Source organism: Notechis scutatus, chromosome 5, assembly GCF_049901735.1.
Source record: "Notechis scutatus isolate UNSWTSFEM ecotype Mainland chromosome 5, rNotScu1.2, whole genome shotgun sequence".
NCBI lineage: Eukaryota > Metazoa > Chordata > Lepidosauria > Squamata > Elapidae > Notechis > Notechis scutatus.
This window is the reverse complement of record NC_142013.1, coordinates 18,042,150-18,062,880: the sequence shown is the minus strand read 5'-3', so window position 1 is coordinate 18,062,880 and position 20,731 is coordinate 18,042,150. Positions and strand designations below refer to the sequence as shown.

The 20,731-nt window shown below is 39.1% G+C and overlaps 1 pseudogene; it reads left to right on the top strand.

The window, feature by feature from the left end:
• The first annotated feature begins 202 nt into the window (after positions 1-202).
• LOC113417324 (vitelline membrane outer layer protein 1-like) lies at positions 203-19,558 on the top strand (annotated as a pseudogene).
• Positions 19,559-20,731: the final 1,173 nt, after the last annotated feature.

Below are 20,731 nucleotides of genomic sequence, written 5' to 3'. Positions count from 1 at the left end.
TGACAGGATGCTTTCAATTGTGCCTCAGTAGAAAGTGGTAAGGATAGGGGGAAGAAAGATTTGCTTTTCTCATATGACACAGAAAATGCAGGTGCTGATGTGCTCGCTTTCCATGGTGAGTGACCTGTTCGTCGGGTGCACACCCCAAAACTTGATAAGTATTAAGTATTTCTTATGTTGATCTACAGAGAATTGTCTGAAAATGGACCCCCGCTTCAGCTCTGCAGTGTTCCTGATCCTTTCCTGCTGGCTTTGGAATGCAGAATGTCAAAAATTATAATAAGGTCCTCAAAGTGCCAAATGGAGGACAATGGGGAAAATGGGGGAAAATAGCCTACTGTCCAAAGGGCTATGCAAATGGATTCAAGTTGAAGGTAAAAGTCTCCTGGTCTTATGAGCCCTGACCCTGTTCAGACCTCATGCAGCTAAAGCACACCCGCAGTCATCTCCCTAAAGTAGTCTTAACCATTTTTGGAGCTTGTTAAAACTTCCCTCAGGCTTGGGAAAATGAAATCATGGAACTTTCAGGGATCATTTCTATAGTATCTAACTTGACGTGATAGTACTAAAAATGGGGAGGGAAGTTAAGGAAAAGAAAAAAAAATTGAGCGAAAGTCAGATGAAGCATCTTGCTACAAATATCTAGATCAGATGTAGGCCTGATGGAAGCAGCTATGTTCCATTTATTCATTTTTTGTACCCAGTTCAGACAAAATGGCTGCAAGCAGTCTAGAGACTATTCAAGATGCCCTACTCAGTACTTTCTTATTAATGTAGTTTTTTTCACTGTCTTATGGAAGTAATGTAGGGTTGGACTAGAAGATCTCTGATGCCCTTTCTATGCTTTTCCTGAATATTGTATTTCCTTACAGGCCTGGAGTTTGGGGAGAGATTAAGACATGTTCCAATGGATATTTAACATCATTCGTCTCCAGGTGGAAGCCAATCAAGGAGTGGGTGATGATACAGCAGCCAATAATATTAAGTTCAATTGCCAAGATCAGGAAGTACTGCAGGGTTATTCAAATAATTGGGGTGTTTATGGTCCATGGAGTGATTCCTGCAATGTTGGGTTCATATGTGGTATCAAGACCAAGGTTGAGTATTTTAAGTCTTCCCCATTGGCTGATAACACAGGACTTAATGATGTTCAGTTTGTCTGTTGTGAATGAAGCCCAGAGGATTCATCATACAGCTATCTCCATTTTAAACTTTGTTGATGTGTTAATGAACTGCATTTGGGGCTATGCATGTGTATAAAAAACAAAGAAACAAACAAACCCATATTTTACAGTTGAAATTGAAAAAAGCTGCAAGTGTCTTTTAAAAATCATGTTTCCTGAAGCCTCTGCATATTTACAAACTTCCCTCACATTATGCTATGCTTACAATCTCTGGGAACCTCAGCTACAGCAAATTCATTGAAAACAAGATCCTGACCCAATGGAAAAAGGGCATGGTGTGATATTTGTAAGCAAAATATATATTATATAGTTCAGTTATGGCTAACCTTTTTGTCATTACTAACCTTTTTGTCATCGCATGCTGAAAGTGTGCATGTGCACATGCCTGCACACGCATGCCTGTACCCATAATACAATGCATGCCTGACCTCCCCATGCTCCCCCTGCCCCCTGAGCATGCATGTGCAACCCCTGTGCTCCCCCCACCCCCTGCACATGCACACACATCTCCCGCATGCGTCCCCCCATGCACGCACAGCAGATACCTGAAAATCAACTTGCTGGCGGGAGGTGTGTGCATACGCAGTGGAACTGAGCTGGGACGATGGCTCATGTGCTGGCAGAGATGGCTTTGTGTGCCACTACGTGCCATAGGTTTTCCATCATGGATATAGTTGCCATTACTGAAAATTGTTGGGATAAGCTCATGAGTGGAATGTACTGATGGAAGGATACAAACTATTTAAAAGAAACAGACCGAGCAAAAGAAGAAGTGGAGTTGCATTATAAATGAAAGGTCACTACATCTCTACAGAAATCCACAAAATCAAGGATGAAAATCTTCCAGAATCCATATGGGTCAATACAAAAGGGGAAAAAAATACAAAATATTGTTATAGGCATGTACTACAGGCCACCCAACCAAGTAGAAGAAATAAATTAGCTTTTTGCTAATCAATTAATAAATCTCTTTAGGAAACATACCACAATAGTAATGGGAGACTTTAACTGCCCTGAAATCAACTGGGAAACAAACTCTGCAGCAAGTGGGAGTGTCATGCCCCAGCTGGAATCTGATTCAGAGGGAGAGGTGGAACAGCTGACAGGGAGTGGGAGTGTGGCTCCGGTGGCTGTGGAAGAAACTGGGGAAAGGCACAGGCCAGCTGGGGCATTCAGAGGAAGACCCAGGCCCACCCCCTCTTCATCCTAGGGCACGCAGGGAGGAACGGATAAGGGAGCAATGTGGTTTACAGAGGCTGCAGCTGGGAAGACTGTTTAAAAGGGCAAACTGCGCATGGCAAAGTTGCTGGAAGCAAAGCGTGTGTTATCTTTGTCGAGGCTTATCTGGATTTTGGCATTTCCCAACTGTGTGTGCCTCGTTATCTTTTGGAAGTCTTCAAGTTATTATCCTGGTCTGTCATGTTAATTACTTCAGCGTGGTTTGTGTTGGTTTTTTTTATTTCTACTTTATCTGTATTTTGGGTTCAGACTGCATTTCTTCCCTTTGTAGACTGTTTTTGGAAGAGTTTGATCTCTCGCCGAGAATAATTGGACATTGGGGGGCAAGTTGGAGGCATTAAAGGGAATTTATCTACTTTGGTGACTTTGTTATTTTTGTGCCGCACCCCAGGTCATCACAGGGAGATCAAATAGATTCCTAACCAACAAGGCTGACAACTTTGTCATCCAAAAGATAGATGAGTGAATCAGAGGAAAAGCTATACCGGACTTAATTCTTACTAATAGGGAAGAAGTGATAGAAGGAATTGAAGTTGCTGGAACTTGGGGGAGAGTGACCACATCATATTGGAATTCAACATAATGCAAACACAAGCAGTAGAATATAATCCAACCAGTACCTTAAACTTTAAAAGAGCTGATTTTAGCAAATTCAAAGAGAGCTTAAGAAAGATTCCATGATGAAAATCCTAAAAGGGAAAACAACTCAAGCAGCATGGGAAACTCTGAAAAATATGATCATAAGAGCCCAGTCCAGCACAATACCACTGAAAAAGAAAAACAAGAAACATAGTAAAAAACCAGCATGGGTGCACAAAAATCTCTCAGATAAATTGAAAGAAAAAAAGGACAATTACAAAACATGGAAAGAGGGACACATAACTAAGGCAGAATATCAGCTGATAGCCCAAATCAGCAAAGATGAAGTCAGAAAACCAAAGGCTCAGAATGAACAAAGACTCACAACAAAAGTCAAAGAAGATAATACAAAAACCCCAGTTTCTTTCAACGTACAAATAACAAGAAAAAAGTCAAGGAAACAGTAGGTCTACTAAAGAGAGAGATGACAAGGAAGTAACAGGCAGTAGAGAGAAAGCAGAACTGCTTAATTCATTCTTTGTATCAATCTTCACGCAAAAAAAAAAAAAAAACCCCACTATAGCCCAACTACCAAAAACCTAACTGTAAAAGACAGACTAACCCAAGGGTGGGATTCAAATTTTTTAACAACTGATTCTGTGGGCATGGCTTGGTGGTGTGTGGCTTGGTGATCATGTGACTGTGTGAGTTTGATTAGGTGGTCACATGACTGGGCTGGGCGTGGCCATGTGGTCATGAGACTGGGTGGGTCAAAAGAGAGAAACTCACTTTAACAGTGCTCTTGGAGCAGAGGGTTGGACTAGATGACTTCTGAGGTCCCTTCCAGCCCTGGATTGCTGTGCATTTCAAAGCATCCTCTGAAGCTGCATTTAGTGCCAGGGTTTGTGGTCCTTCCTTCCTCTTCTTTTTCTTTCTCTCCCTTCCTCCGTCCATCCACCCATATCTCATTCACTTTCCTTTCCTCTTTCTCCCCTTCCTCCTTTTCTTTCTCCCATCTCTCCCTCTTTCTTTTTCTTCTTTTAAGAGAAAGAAAGAAAGAAAGAAAGAAAGAAAGAAAGAAAGAAAGAAAGAAAGAAAGAAAGAAAGAAAGAAAGCTATCGTGCATCTCTATGCTATTCATGGTATATTTTCAGCTGGAACCTCTTTCTACTTAAACCTTAGTACAACACCCAGGTATTTAAAGCCATTAAATATCTTGGAATAATCTTGAAACTTTTTGCGTACTTGTACTTAAACAGAAATATTTTTGTTTTAACACATATGGCTTCAATTCCAAAGCTACTTTTTATGAAGACCAAGTCATGAAACGGAGATTGGAAACAAAGCAAAGGTTAACCTTCTCATTCTTTCTAACCCTTTCTAAATGGCAAGTAGAAGTGAGCCTCTCGCCATTTTATTCCCAAGAATTTACCACCATCTTCAAATTAAGAATAGAATAGAATAAAGATTCCAACTACAAAAAACACAAGTTTGCAAACTGCCTGAATAGTAACACAGCACATAATTTTGTATGTTAAATTGCGAACCACAAAGTGGAAGAGGGAAAACATTTGTGAGAAATATTTACTCTGTTTTTTGCTTGTCAAATTTAAAAGACAGAAGAACAGTGACACCCACTAAACTCTGCTGAAGATCTTATCTAGCCAGATAACGAAACATTCAGAAACCAACCCATAAGCTCGGAGAACAAACATTGACCCTCATCCTATACCTGAGCTACAAATATTCACCACTATTGCAAAATGAGATAACTTTGTGAAAGAGTAGGAGGACAAGGCCTGGTTGTTCCATTAAATGTGAAAAAAGAAGTGATATGCCTATACTCAGAGTCCCTGTACTTGCTATGGCAGATTTTTTTGGGGAAATCTCAAACATACCTAGTTTTTGTTTCCCCTGATGTTGTCTCTAGAGAATTTATTAATCCAGGAAAAAAAAACCCACACAGCAGTCCGGCCATCTAACTTACTCTTTGGAACTAAGAGGATTGTGGGTTTGCCTTTATTTTATCAGGTTCTAAGGTGATGAGAGAGCAATCTGCTGCAACGTAAATATTCCCTGGAGCAGGTAAAGAAATGGGCCACTTAAGGAAGAGCTAAGCAAGGTACAGAAAGCATGCAGACCTTGGTTACTGGAATTCTTTTCTATCCCTAATAGTATTATTAAGGATAATTATTAAGGGTGAGGGAGGATGGCTTAAAACAGAGCTGAAGAAATATTGAAGCTGCTGTTCCACTATTTCTTTCTTGGGACATATTATCTGGATTTTTTTGTCTCTGTAGTTTCTGGCTGAATCTGGACCATTTTTGAACCTGATATTTTCCCCTAACACACACAATGTTTGGTCCTAGTTAGGAGACTAGAATTGGAATGGGCATGTAGCAATAACAACAACAACAGTAAGATTCTCTATTTGAGAAGTATGCATGACTTTTTGTAACATGGGGAGAAAATGTGATGTTTATATGAAATTTCACACTTATGAAGTCAAGTGAATCGCAAACAGACTCTGTTGAAAATGAAAATGAAATGAAAAGGTTAAATTGCTCTGGGACTTCAGAATCCAGACAGACAGGCACCTGCCACATAACACCCTGGACTTAACAGTTGTTGATAAGAAAGACAAAAAAGTCTGAATAGTGGATGTGGCAGTGCCTGGAGACAGCAGAATAGAAGAGAAGGAATTGGAGAAGATAACAAAATACAAAGACCTACAAACAGAAATAGAATGACTATGGCAAAAGGTAAGCAAGGATAGTACCAATAGTAATAGGTGCCTTGGGTGCAGTCCCAAAATAACTGGAGCACCACTTGAACACCATAGGCATCGACAAATTTGCCACTAGTCAATTGCAGAAGGCAGCTTTACTTGGAACAGCTTCCATCCTGTGGCAATATCTGGAACACCATCAAACATCTGGATTTGCCTATTCCAGGTCCTTGGTAAGGATTCGATAGGTAGACAAAAATGCCAAACCCAGTCTGAACATCTGGCTGACTGTGCGATGAATAATAATATGATTCTCTATTTGAAAAGTATGCATGACTTTTTGTAACATGGGGAGAAAATGTGATATTTATATGAAATTTCACACTTATGTGAAGTCAGGTGAATCACAAACAGACTCTGTTGAGAGAAATGTGGGATATAAGGTCAACAAAAAACAATCCCTTTGGTGATGACATTTTATCTGCTTCTGACACATGGAAATATCTTTCCTTAAATAATTATCCCTTTCTAGGCATTCCAAAGCAGAGCTTTGTGAAGTTTGATAGCTGTGTCCTCTTCAAAGTTCTGCAAAGCTGCTCTTGCAGCCCAGCAGTTTATGCATAGATAGCACATTCCCTGGGACTGCTCCTTAAGGATGAAGCAGCCTCAAAGTTTTGAGGTAAATAACTTGGTTCACATTTTGAAATGTGACCTTTCATATGCTTTGCATAGTCCTAGAAAAAACTTCTTGTTAGGGTTTTGGTGGTGCATTTGACTGTTTAAACCAAGGCTCTTCAACTTTGGCAACTTGAAGTCTGGCGGACTTCAACTGCCAGAATTCCCCAGCCATCTTTGCTGGGAGTTGAAGTCCACCAGGCTTAAAGTTGCCAAGGTTGGAGACCCCTGGTTTAAAGAGTTTCATAAGTATGTTTTCCTTATCATGTAAGCTCCATTAATTGCAGTAAAAGACATGGGGACCATACCACATGTCACTGTTGATATGTTCTTTGGTCCCCTCCTTTACATGTTCACTCCAGGTAGTCAACACTATTAATCTAATCTTGGATATTATGGTAGGGTTTCCAAAAACTTAAAAACTAAGGCTGAAATGTCATGATATTAACACATCTCATCAATTTCTGTAGAAACCTATAAGAATTAAGTACAAAATTAAGTTTGCAATATATCCCCCCCTACCAAAAAAAACCCTCATGGTATTTTTAGCACTCTTTGTGAAATTAAGAAACTGGTCATTCAGAGACCAGATAGATTTATTAATATAATTACTCTGAAATTAAGATCTTGTGTAATCTTCAAATTAAACATGAATTGCTAAGGGACATAGATTAAGTATGGACAACTACAATAAAATCTGGTCTGAAACAGTGATGTAAAAATTTATATATATTTGTACGAATATGAGAAGCCCATAAGAAGGGCAAGAAAAGTTACACACAGAGAGACCTTGTTTTGCTGTGCTTTATTTTTCCTTTTGCTATTGCTTTGTAATATATATTGTATATAATATCTATTAATTATTATCATTATTTAGCCATGACTGGGAACCATGCAAAACTGAGATACTATGTCACAAAATACTTGTTTATAAATTATAGTTGTATGTGCACTTATGACCTTCTGCAAACCTTCCACCAAGTCAGTCATTAGGAAAATCCAGAAGGTGAAATCATGCTTTCCTTTATCCTTCTCAATCAACAAGTAAACAAGATTATTTGCAAAACATTCTAGTTGAGAATTTTACCACAATCTCATAATAATCATTGTATTTATTTATTATTTATTTATTTTGTTTGTCAAGCATGTATGAGAAAACAAGTATAAGTATGAACATAACATATAAACATATACATATAAATAGGTGTAAGTATATACATAATAAATGAGTATGAATAAATGGGAACAGTAGGATAGGGAGAGTAGACACGCTGGTGCGCTTATGCACGCCCCCTTACAGACCTCTTAGGAATGGAGTGAGGTTGATGGTAGACAGTTGAAGATTAAAGTTTTGGAGGTTTGAGGATGTAACAACAGAGTCAGGTAGTGAGTTCCAGGCATTAACCACTCTGTTGCTGAAGTCATATTTTCTGCAATCGAGTTTGGAGCGGTTTACTTTGAGTTTGTATCTATTGTTTGCCCATGTATTATTGTGGTTGAAGCTGAAGTAGTCATTGACAAGACATTATAGTAGACAATTTTGTCTACTAAACTTAGATCAGACCATAGGTGGCATAGTTCTAGGTTGTCCAGGTTCAAAATTTCAAGCCTGATAGCATAAGGCAGGGGTTCCCAACCACCGGTCCGCGGACCAGTCCCGGTCCGTGGAACAAGTCCTACCAGTATGCGCTGGTTTGATGAAAGCCCGGTGAGCTTTTCCGATGAGAAAGCTGCACCGGTGCACTTTTCATCAAAAAGATGGCGGCGCCAGCTAATGCCGTACCGGCCACACCATAAAAAGGTTAGGGATACCGGGCATAAGAAAGGTTGGGGATCACTGGCATAAGGTATTCTATTGTGAGCAGAGGAGTGGAGTACTCTTCTCGTGAAATACCTCTGGACTCACTCAATTGTATTAATGTCCATTGCACAGTGTGGATTCCAGGCAGATGAGCTGTATTTGAGAATATTACCAACAATGTAATACATTGGAAAGATGGAAATATATGGAAGAATATGTGAATGGTGTTGTTCAGATTTATTTGAAAGTAATTTTCTCTTTCCTACTTCCTTTAATTTCCTTTGCTATCAAGTTCATGATTACTAACAAATTTCTCTTCCTTCCTCAAAGTTGTCCACTCTGAAAAGAAGTAGTCTTTTCCATCAGTGCAAAGCATTATTTCCATGCACCATAAACAACATATGAAATTACCTGGACATTAAAGAATCCAACCAACTCTCTTCTAATGTCACCTGAAGTATCCATTACACATTTATCCATAAACACATGAAACAAAGCAAAGCACACGCTCACAGTTGTTAAACTGGCTGCAGCCCACCACTGTATTTATTCATATGTTTATGGTTTTGTTTCAATGTTGTAAGCCATCCAAAATTGCCTTGCAGCAAGATGGGCAGCAAACAAATTTAATGTCAGCTTTGCGAGGCAGTCCAGAGAAGAAGCGTATCCAGAAGTACTAACTCTGATTTTATCGTAAGTTAACAGAATCTTGCAAGTTTGAAAGTACATCTCCTTTACAGGCAAAGAAACTAGGATCTTTGGGGATCTCCAGGAGAACTCAGGCAGTGATGGGATTCAATTTTTTTTACTACCGGTTCTGTGGGCGTGGCTTGGTGGGCGTGGCAGGGGAAGGAAGTAAAATCTCCAGTCAGAGGTGGTAGTTGCTGGTTCTCCGAACTACTCAAAATTTCCGCTCAGAACCTCTGGACTCAGGCCACCCTTTAAGAAACTCTGGACTAGACTAATGTAGTAGACTTAGTCATGCCACCAGTCAGCATTCCCTATTAATTGAAGGAACAGGTATTGTGCTACATGCGTTACCAGACCCTAGTTTACACCTGGATGCTCATGCTATTCTATGCACGCTACAAACTGTAGATTACCTTGCAAACCCATCTAACACTCCTCAATTTCCCATCAGTTAGGAGGCACATATAGTCTACTAACAACTTCAAGGTGTTAAATTTAAATTTTATGTTTAACTTAATGTAAATCAAATCAATTAATATGACTGCCCCTTTGTACTTTTATTTTGTTCTTCCATATTAATAGTTCAAACTGAACGGCATCTTTTAGGGCATATTTTGGAACTCTCCTAAGGTATCTAGTTGCTATGTGAGTCCTAGGGTTGTAAGTTATACATCCTTGTTTGAAAGCATGAAATAATGGTTTCCCAAAACCTCAAATAATGTCAGGCTCACTCAGCATGCTAAAGCCAAAACTGGGTTAACAAAACACAATTGTTGCTTGCATATAACATACTGTGACACCGTTTTCCTCAATGGTTATATCATGGTTTAATGTCCACATTTATACAACACTGTAAGTCCGTTACCAGATATGTCCGTTACCACAACATATTGAACTACAAAGAATTTTATTATGTTTTAGCACATCGTACAATTCCTGTCAAAGAGTTTATGGCAGAAAGATAATTCAAAGGAGAGGTTTTCTGTAATGGAACACTAGGTAAAATTTAAAATGTTTTCATATTTTAAGCCAGGCTGAATCTCTGAAATTCGGCTGGCTAAAACATGATTAAATAATTAACACTATTCATGTGAAGTGCTCCACTGACACCATTTCTTGTTTCTATGCTTCTTGCTCTTAAGGCCTGAAAATATTTTTAAATTGTATGCTTCATATAAATCAGCCTTATACTGTATTGTCATTGCTATTTTAAATGCAATTTCAAAAGACTTCTAAATTGCTATGTTACCGGATTAGTGGGAATTTAATCAAAGTGAAAGCATTTAGGCCATTTGGGAGTTCTATCATAAATATGTAGCTTTTCTTTTATATTTCCTCAAACAGGGTAGATTAGTTAGCATGGATCTTTAGTAAGAAGCAAGCCAACTACCACCTTTTATTGTTCTTGTTTTTAAGCAAATCATTTTTATAATGGATGTGAAATGATACAATATAGATAATTTTTAAAAAATTGCAGACTTGTGGTTTTGAGTGGGATTCCTTGTTGATTTTACCAGGCCACTACAACATAATAACAGATTATTAAGAATTGCAGCAAATTAGTAAATCATAGCTGATTCTTTTCAAATGTTGAAAAACTCTGGCTCCTCACACACACTTTCCCCCCTACACTTCTACCAAAGGTGGTATTTAGCAGGTTCTGACCAGTTATGGAGAATCAGTAGCGGAAATTTTGAGTAGTTTGGAGAACCAGCAAATACCACCTCTGACTGGCCCTGCCCCCATCTATTCTCTGCCTCTCGAGTCCCAACTGATCAGCTGGGTCTTCTTTTGTTGCCCTGCACAGGAGAACAGAGCTGGAAAGCAGGTTAGTGGGGTGGGGAGGGAATGGAGATTTTACAGTATCCTTCCCCTGCCATGCCCACCAAGCCATGCCATGCCTACCAAGCCATGCCCACCAAGCCATGCCCACCAAGCTACGCCCACAGAACCGGTAGTAAAAATTTTTGAATCCCACCACTGATTTCTACTATAGATAAAACTCACAATGCAAAAAGGTAATCCTGATTAGTGGATGTTTTCTTTCTCAGTGGATGCCAGTGATACACATGAACACACCGAATGCTTCTCTCACTCAGCAGAGCTCAAGGAAAAGACTTCTAATGGAATCTCGCAGAATGGAACTTGTTTTGTTGCTATATATCATTTCATAAGCTCAAATGCCCCACCTGCAATGCTGATTGGACCCTACTGAAGAATGAAAGCTTTTGCTTGGTATTTCAAGCAAATTGGCATCACCCTCTCCTATCCTCTTGGTGGGAATGCTTTTAATTTCCCAAAGGAATGCAATACATGAAAACTGTGTGTTTACAATGAAGGACTACAACTTATTTATTTCTCTTTCTATGAAGGAAAACAAAAGGGCCTCTTTTTAGTTGAGGGAGTCTTGGAAACTCAAGATTCAGGCAGTAAACTCAGCAACAGGCAAGTTTAATTTAAAGGAAAACATACACTGATTATCTGGCATGCTCAATGCTCAACACTTGGCTGGCTTGTGTAAAGTAGTTTTTGTCTGAAATTGCCTTCTGCAAGGTCCAGCATCACAAAGCATCCAATACCATTTTAAAAAAAATCTAAGTAGGCAAGGATTATAGGGATTATATATTGCTTTTGAAAGGCATTAATGCTGAGTGACAAATGGAATGGAGAATGATCTGGCAAAACTCCATCTCTCTCTCTCTCTCTCTCTCTCTGCACCTCCCTCCCTCCCTCTCCCTCTCCCGCTCTTTCTCACTAGCTGTTCATCTAGACTGCAAAAGCTTGGTTCAAAAGTGGTTCTGGTATGGGCCTTTCTATAACCTTATTGTTTACCAGTCTCCTGGTTACTAAACATAAATTGATGCATCTCTTTGTTGGTATTTCATCAAAATAACTCTTAAATCAATCCCATTCCATACAATACATGCCCATAGAATGTTGTAGGTGAGAGGGATCTGATTTCTACATCTATCCTGCCTCTCATCTTCTGTTTGATCTTCACCCATTCCTTTGTTAGCATATTGCTTATTCAAATAATGCTTGTTTATAGTTAATAATTACTTTGATAACTTCTCTTTATAGAAATGACATATTTAGAAGGAATGTTCTTCTAACATTTAGAAGCAATGTTCTAAAGGAAATATGAGATTCCACAGGTGCAATTTTCAGATTGTCAAGAGGCACAACAACAAGAGTGGTCCAACTTTTTGAACAGGCAGAGCAGAACCTTGTGTTCCCTGTTGCAGATTTCATTTTAATTATTTCATGTGAACAGTTTTAATGAACTGAGATCCCAGGTCTTTCTGGAGCCAAAGAACAGGATTGAACAATGCTTGGAAAGTTGCAGTAGAATGACTGAGACAGAATCAATTTTCATGAAAAAATATATATATATGGTGAGATGAATATAGTTCTAAAGGGAGAATGGAAATGCTCTGCCACATTCTGTTCAGCCAGTGCTCCTCACAAACACAGATTTCCTTCAAATGAAAATGATATTTTCAAAGCCCTTTGTCAGGACTGCAAAATATGAGGAATACTCCCCCCCCCCCACTAACATGGAAATCCTGATAAATACAAGATACCAAACAGACATTCATTTTTATTAAAAAAAAAAGGTTGCACAATAAACCAAAAGACCTGTTTAATATGACTCCCTGGATCAGAGGTAGTATTCAGCAGGTTCTGACCACTTCTGGAGAACCGGTAGTAGAAATTTTGAGTACTTCAGAGAACCGGCAAATACCACCTCTGACTGGAGATTTTACAGTATCCTTCCCCTGCCACGCCCACCAAGCCACACCCACAGTAAAAAAATTGAACCCCACCACTGCACTGGATGAAATAGCCTGAAAAAAAATTGGGTCCAACACTGTTCTATGGAATGTCACCAAGAGTGAGGAATTTGAGTCTGGCATTACTTCTCACAACAGTATTTCAAAACAAACAGAGATAACTTGAGATTCTTTCTTCAGAATGAAGCAGTGATTCCGGCATTGTGGGGTGGGGAGTGAGATCTGTAGGTTAAAATATCAACTCTACTTCATGGAAGGGCTTGCCTTGTGCAGTTGGCATCAGATACCCAGTTTGATCTAGTGATTAAGGCTGGCTCATATATAAATGACTGTCCACTAGGAATCCAAAATCCCTCTTGCAGTTACTCTTTGAACCACGTTTGACCTAGCCTTTACCTGTATATTTGGTTTTTCTTGCCTAAGTGTAAAACCTTACTTTTTTTCTCTATTGAATTTTATTTTGTTAGATAGGACTCAGTGTTCAATCTGTCAAGATCCATCAGGATCTTAAGCCTACTGTTGTGGCTCTGAGGTTTGAGCCTGCTTTGTTAGAGGATGAAGACTTGGACAGTGGGGAAGAGGAGGATTTGGAAATGCCTTCCTCCCCAAGACCTTCCTCTTTGGCAATGCCTTCCTCCCTGATTGTGCCTCAGGTGTCGGCAGATAACCGGGAGGGAAGACCTGAGGCTAACCAGGAAAAGGAGGAGGGCATATCAGAGTCTCTGACTGAGAATCCAGCAGAGGAATGCTGGCTTGATGCGAGGCAGTGGTGTAGGCAAAAGTGCAAGCTGCAACGCAGAAAGAAGGGACGAATCAGAGACTGAGATGAGGGACTGACACGCCCCACAGGGAATAAAAGTGGGTGTGTTCGCTCTGGGAACTTGTTCGGGACAACGTGTTACTTATGGAGAGAAGCTTCGGAGTATCCTGTGTGTGGTGACGGCTTGTGTGATTTATATTCCTGCTTTCTGGTCGGACTTGGCAGACAGTCTGTGAGACTGCCAAGAACTTTATCGGCTCAAGGAATTTAACTCTGTAATTACTGGACTTGCTTGCTTGTTTGTATTCAGTTGGAAATTTGGACTTCTCACCTCGTTTGTACAGGTGAGACATAATACCTACCTTCTGGGGTGTTGGCTACTCCTGCCAGCTTGATGTCATCTGCAAATTTTGATGAGTTCCACTTCTATACCCTCATCTAGATTATTTATGAAGATATGGAAAAGTACTGTGCCTAAAAGTGAACCTTGGGATACCCCACTACTTATTTCCCTATATGTGGATGCAGTTCCATTAAGGACTATTCGTTGAGTACAGTTTGTCAGTTAGTTACAAATCCAGCTGGTGGTGATGCTGTCTATCCCACATTTTTCTATCTTCCCAAGAAGTAGACTGTTATCTACTTTGTCAAATACCTTACTGAAATCCAATTATACTATGTACGCAGCATTTTGCTGGTCCACTAATTTAGTCACTTTGTCAAAAATGACATAAAATTTGTTTGGCGTGATTTGTTTTTGACAGGCCCATGTTGGTTTCTGGTTATAACTTTGCTTGTTTCTAGGTGTTCAAAATTATTATTTCTTACTATTCATTCATGCTGTTTCCACAGTTACAGCAAGGATTACCTAGTAATGGAAAATTCCATCAGTATTGTGTTCTTCCTGATCCTCTCCTACTGTCTCAGGGATGGAGGGGCAAAGACATATGACCATATCATCTCTGTGGAAAATGGAGGACCCTGGGGCTATTGGGGAAGAAAAGAATTTTGTCCATGGGGCCATGCTTCTGGTTTTGTATTGAAGGTAAATATACATTCTATATTCTATATTACTGGACCAATTTTTTCCTCAAATAGTTTTCTGACCTGACAAATACCTCCCATTATCACTGAAGCTCCTATCAAACTCTCTGTGGTTCTCAAAGGCTTATACATTCATTTTGAATAGTTTTAGAATTTGAGAAATATACATTAATATTACTTAGGAGTCAGCGAAGGGAAGCTAGAGTAACTCAGGTCATTAACTGGAGAAAAGGACCTAACGCTGGGAACGATTGAGGAAAATAGAACAAGGGGATGGCAGAGAATGAGGTGGCTGGATGGAGTCACTGAAGTAGTTGGTGTGAACTAAAATGGACTCTGGTGTATGGTAGAGGACAGGAAGGCCTGGAGGAACGTTGTCCATGGGGTTGTGATAGGTCGGACATGACTTTGTAACTAACAACAACAGGGTCAATAAATCAAAGGCTAGAAAGGTGCATAAGTTTAGTCCTAAGAAGATAAGGCTGAGGGAGGATATGATAGCATTCTTCAAACATTGAAAGGACATTATGCAGACGATGGTCAAGTACTGTCCTGTGCCAGAGTGGAGGAAATTAAACAATGGCTTTAACAGGAAGGCAAAATTGGTTTGAATATATGGCTGGCATCCTTTGCACAGGCTGGGGATTGATTAGTATTCTAGTATTAGATTCTTTACTGTTCTGATATATTCCTAGCTGCCACTTGAGAATTTTCTTGGTAATATGACAGGTCATTTTGCCACATGTCTTGTTGCCATTTGATCACAGAGACAATGAAGTGTAGGAAGTGATCCGAGAGATGGTTACTGCTTCCATGAGTGAGTGGGATTCCTACTATCTTTAAGGAGCCAGTGATGCACCCATTCTTGAAGGACCCAATTCTCAACCTGACTGCTGGACAATATATACTGAAATCCAATTTTCCCTTCTTAGAGTAGAGTTTAGAGAAGGTAACAGAGCATCAGCAAAAAAAAAATCTTGGAGGAAGAAAATAATTTGATTCCTTCTAGCCGAGCTTCAGAGGTGGCTGAAGGATAGAAACAGCATTAATCACTCTTGTGGAAGTCCTTCATTTAGACTTGGATGGAAAAACTGGGGCTTCCTAGTCCTGTTAAGCTTTCAGTTGCATTTGTTATCATTAGCCATCTTTCTGGACTATCTACAAGAGTGGGAAATAGGGAGGTGCTGTTTTACAGTGGTTCTACTTCTTCATGAAAAAGTTGATGAGGAACTCAATTATGAATTCACCTATGATTTCCTTTACTGCTGCTATGTGAGATGTCACATACCTGGGTTTTTTTTTTACAACAATAACAATAATAACTTTATTACAGACCAGCAATAGACAAAATTATCATCGTTTACAATAGTGTTAAAAGGTATTACTACTACTACTACTACTACTACTACTACTACTACTACTACTACTACTACTAATGAAATATATGGTATTTTAGTTGGTATTAGTATGGCTCTTACCCTTGGTTACATGATGGGAGAGCAGGTAAGTATGTGTGTAAATATAGATTCTCTAAAAATTATTAGAGATATCTACAAGAAATTGGTGCAGTAAACATCTTTAATTCTGTAATTGAATTTTCCTTGTGGTCATAGCAGCTGCACAGAATTTTGCTACTGCATGTGTGATAGGCGGGTGAAGTCCCAGAGGAGACAGTCTACATAAAAATTGTCTGCCCTCCCTGGTAATCTCTCTAATAAGGGGAGAATATGCATTGACCAAAAAACTCTGAATAACTCACAGTGCAATAAAACATGTATGATATCTTTGACTTCTCCTTTATCACATATACATGCTTGTTCTGCCATTTGGGTCTTGTTATACTTGTTATACTAGTTATTAATTAACATCTTTATGAAAACATTGAAAAATGTTATCAGTTGCTGACCAAAGAAAATAGTCGTAGATCAGTGTTGAAATGAAGTGTTCTTTGTGCTCTCTGAGCTTTGATGTTTTTGTGCTGACATTTCATTACCCAAACTAGGTAATAACATCAGTGCTAGTAGAGAATGGGATTTGCTCTCAATTTATATTCTCGTGGCTTGCCCTGTCAGTGTTGGTGGAAGCAGCCTTGGTGGTTTTTTGTTTGGGTTGTTTACTGTTAGCTTTTCTTGCAGTTCCTTGATTGAGGTATTACTTACTTCTTAATTGCTGGTCTGATACTAATCTTGGTGTTAAACTATGTACATCTGGATGTTGATTGCTGGTGGGGAGATGCTTTGATATTTTGTTCCCTTTTTACTTGTTGATTGTCTCTTTTGCACGGTATGTAGATGTTGTTTATGTCTATGTGCTGATGGCTGATTTGTCTGAATGCCAGGCTTCCAGGAATTCTCTAGCATTTTCGAATTGGTTTGGTCTAGGATGCTCAAGTTTCCCAATTGAAACTATGATTAAGTACAGTATGTCCTTATGTTGTGAAAATTAAAGAGTTTTTATCATGTCTTCTGACTGCTATTTGGTGTTAATGGATGTATTCTGCATCGATTTGGTTGTCTACTAATTCAACTATAAGAATCTTTGATATGTGGATGATACATTTTTACCCCATAAATTGTAATAGTTGCCCTTACTTGTTGTTTGATGGCCATGATGGTTTGGATGGAGCAAATAAAATAATTAAAAAACCTAACCATCTAACAATACCCTGGCATCAAAACTATTAGGTTTTTTTTATTGGCTCTTGTGGTTAGTCTTGGGTGGAATCACACTTGGGTGGAATCACATAGGTCCAACTTTGAGATTTCTGGATTCAAAGATTCTTCATTATCAGCAGATGGAGGCTATGGCCAGGAGATGTTTTTTGAGAATGTTGAAGAATAATATAAATTTTACCCATTAGGTTTTAGGGAATATCACACACGTTTCAATATTTTAATTGGAAAAATGAATAAAAAATTGTGTCTCTGAAAATCAGTGGCTGCGATACAAAGTATTATGGACATGACTTGGGGATATTTCAAAGGCTTCAGATTAGCCCTGGCCATCTTCTGCTGAAGGACCACACAAAATCCATTTCTCTGTAGGATTTTGCAAAAGCAAATTAAATTAAAAATAAAATAGAACTTGTCTTTGCACAGAGCCTACCCCCTAGAGAAAAGGACAATTTTCTCTAAGGCATCTCTAGAGTCTGCTTTAATATGGGTAATATCATGATCATTTTTAAAAGAATTGTCTTAAAGTATGCTAGTTATTTTGATCCATTTTCCCCTCTTTTCTGCACTAGGTTGAGCCATATCAAGGTGGCACAGCTCATCAAGATGATACATCTCTGAATGGCATTCGCCTGTTCTGTGATGATAAGAAATTTATTTCATCTATTGTTGGGAAGTAAGTCGCATCTTAGCTTATGTACCGGAGACAAATTCCTATTCTATTCTATTCTATTCTATTCTATTCTATTCTATTCTATTCTATTCTATTCTATTCTATTCTATTCTATTCTACTCTACTCTACTCTACTCTACTCTACTCTACTCTACTCTAGTTTCTGAACTATCAACATCACTGTTTAAACTTATGTATAATCCTGTATGTCGTGCAACCCTATTACCAATGTTAGTCAGGAATTGGTTGAATTAAATGACAGAGCATCCCAGTTATGTTGAACACATCACTCAACTGGATTAGGCATTCAGGTCAACCACAGTCCCTAGGCCTAGACCAATCTTCCAAAGGTTCTTTCTCTATTGTGGGGGCCACAGCTCCCAGAATTCCTTCCAACCAACCAATGACCATTCAGCTGGACATTTCTAATAGTCAGAATCCTGGTACATCTGTCATATATTAAATTGGGGAGGATTGTCTTACAAAACAATAAATCTGGAAGTATGGCTTTCTCTTCAGCATCTTGATATGAAGAGTTATTGCTCTCTAACTATTTGAGATCATGTACTAGAATGAAAACTACCTAATATTTTACTCCTCTTAAAATTGTAATATTCAGAATGGAAGCATATAAAAAATGAATTGGAACCTTACATCCGGATCACGGAATCATTTTAAGCAAAATGAGGCTCCTTTGTTTTTTTTTGAAATAGTACATTGAATTAATTCAATTTTTTTTTTGTAATGCAGAGGAGATGGTTATTTTGTCACCCCAGCAAACTCTCTTCTTACAAAAATAATACCCTTTTTTCAGTTCTTATTCAATTAATTTGCTTTAAACCTTCTTTAAAGAATTTCAGTCAAATTTGTGTAGAATACGAATAGACTGCCACTCCTCTGGTTTCTCATGCCTTCCCTGCTAACAAAGCAAGGATGCTAATTCTTCTCTCCTAGAAAAAAATGGCCTGGTCAATTTCTCTACCCACAAATTTGCTGGATGATTTAAGAAACCCATTTTTTTTTCCACCTCTGAATAACACTTCAACAATTTACAATAATCTCAGATGTATGTTATTTTCTTTTCTTTTTAGATTTCACATCTGCACTCCTCACAGACAGATAACTTGAAAAGAAGCAAAAGTAGAAATAAATGCTCAGCTCCTGTTAGTAGCTGATGGGCTTGAATAGGAAGAGTCATAAAAAAAAATACTTACAGTCACTGGAATTTGGGATTAAGAATAGATCATCACAGTTCCCTTAACTTTGAATCTTCTGTGTTTTGCAATAAAAATTCATGCCCAGCTGAATTTTTTTTTTTTGAATCACCACTACAATAATCTTGACTAGTCCCTTCTGAAGTTTCTGTTGTCCACTTCTGGATAAGGTGCTCAAGCTAATAATAATGCTTTCTTTTGCAGATGGGGTGCCTGGTCTGATATACAGTATTGCAGAGGACAGTCAAAACTTGTGGCTTTCTCTCTAAGAGTGGAACGACCCATGGGGCCAGCAGATGATACAGCAGCCAACAATATTCAGTTCAAGTGTAGTAATAATGAAATATTGGTAGGCAATTCCCACGAGTGGGGTAAATTTGGTTCATGGAGCGCCTCCTGTGGTCCTGGAACTTATATATGTGGACTTCAGACAAAGGTGGAGATAGTACAAGGAATGGAGGATGACACGGCACTGAATGATGTGAGGTTTTTCTGCTGTACTTAACTCTAAGGCAGATGCCAATATAATGTGCCCTTTGTCAGGTAGCTTTATTGAACTTATTTCTATTTATTAGATGTATGTTCCCCTTGTCTTCCAGGAATTCAAATTCAGGCATCCACAATGATGAAAGCTCGCATCATAAATTTGGGCTAGTCGCATTCTCTGTCTAATTTACTTCAGAGAACATAGTTTTGGGGAGAAATTAAAGAAAAAATGCATTGCTCACTGCTTTGAACTCCTTGAACAGAGGTGTCAATCTCGTTTTCATTGAGGGCCGCATCAGGGTTATGTTTGACCTTGTGGGGAGCAAGGTGGGTTTGGCCAGCTCAATGTCACTCGTGTCGGGGCGCCTGTGGTGGCCCAAGAGCTCTGCCAGTGAAAACAGCTCAGGAGGGCCGTGACCCTCCTGAGCTCCATTTTCACTGGCAGAGGCATCGCAGGTCAGTCCTTCATTGTTTCCAGGATGGCCCCACGGGCCAGATCTAAACACCCCGTGGACCAGATTTGGCCCATGGGCCTTGAGTTTGACACCCCTGTCCTAGAAGAAGGTAGAATAATAAATCTAAGTGATAAACAAATATTTGAGAACCAATTTGATCTAGTTGTTAAGGCACCAGGCTGGAAAGCAGGCCATAGTGAGTTCTAGCATGAAGCTGACTAGGATACTTTGGGCCAGTCACACTCTGTCAGCCCCACAACATCAGGCTTGAGTGACAAACCTGTCAATCAATTCCAGTTGCAAACAATGGATCGACACTATATATAGATATCCTGACAATTAATTTCCAGCCCCTTAGGGTCTGAGTTTAAAAGATAAATTTAGGCTTGAGTAAAACAGTGCTCCCAAGTCCCTTATCCTTTCCTCTAGAAGCAAATTGTAACTCTTCACTAATATAACCAAAGGCAATGCCGTATTTCTGTCTCCATTTCTATCAAATGAAAATAAAATTTGCTTTTTTTCTGCAATGTCTCAGCCCTTCATTTTCAAAGGCTTACTTTCAATTTCTTGGCCATGCTGGAATCCCATCTTTTGTAGCTCCCTGTTGAGTAGGCGAGTGATCTTGGGCCTGTCTCACTAAGTGTGGAAGTGTCTCACATGCTGTGGAAGTCTGTGGAGATGGCCTTGAAGAAAGAATGCAATTACCATTGTATACATTAGTGGAATTCCATTTTATT